This window comes from Lactuca saligna, chromosome 5, assembly GCF_052625555.1.
Source record: "Lactuca saligna cultivar CGN05327 chromosome 5, ASM5262555v1, whole genome shotgun sequence".
Classification (NCBI taxonomy): domain Eukaryota; kingdom Viridiplantae; phylum Streptophyta; class Magnoliopsida; order Asterales; family Asteraceae; genus Lactuca; species Lactuca saligna.
The window spans coordinates 31,631,153-31,631,906 of NC_136421.1; the positions used below are offsets into that span (position 1 = coordinate 31,631,153).

The window sequence follows — 754 nt, forward strand, 5'->3', positions numbered from 1 at the left end:
CGAAACTGCCACTTTTGAGCTTAAGGGTCACATACTTGCTCAACTCAAAGAGATCCCCTTCTATGGAAAAGAAAACGAAGATGCTTACAAACACTTGGATGAACTCAATGATGTAGCTGATTATTTTAATGTTCCAAACGTGCCTCACAAAACTCAGCGGCTTCGTATGCTTCCAGTTACATTGAAGGGTGCTGCAAAGGATTGGCTCAAGTCACTTCCCCCCAGATCCATCACTACATGGGACAAGATGAAAGAAGAGTTTATTGATCAGTTTTGCCCACCCTCAAAGATATCTAAGTTAAAGAAAGCCATAGCCAACTTTGAACAACAAGCTGGAGAATCACTTTATGAGGCTTGGGAGAGGTACAAAAGTTTACTAAGGAATTGCCCACATCATGATCTTAATAGTCAACAAGAAGTCTCCATTTTCTATGATGGAGTGAATGTTACAACAAGGAAATTACTTGACTCGCAAGGTCCACTCACAAAGAAAGCACCCTCGGTGATAAAGTAACTAATTGAAGAATTCTCTAAGCATTCTATAGAATACCAGAATCCAAGGAATGATGTGACGAGGGGATCAACTTATGCAGCTTTAGAAGATTTGTCAGCAGTTATGGCAATGTTGAAAAGCATGGATAGGATGATGGATAAAATGGATCAAACAATACATGCTATTTGGGTGGGTTGTGAGAATTGCAATGGACCTCATCTTACTAAAGATTGTGACTTGGACGAGAACGGGAATAAGAAG

General features: G+C 40.1%; 1 non-coding gene across 1 annotated transcript; it reads right to left on the minus strand.

Moving 5' to 3' along the window:
• Positions 1-295: 295 nt before the first annotated feature.
• Positions 296-402, minus strand: LOC144999181 (small nucleolar RNA R71). The gene has a single exon (XR_013660702.1). It is a non-coding gene; the product is annotated as a small nucleolar RNA R71 (small nucleolar RNA).
• Positions 403-754: the final 352 nt, after the last annotated feature.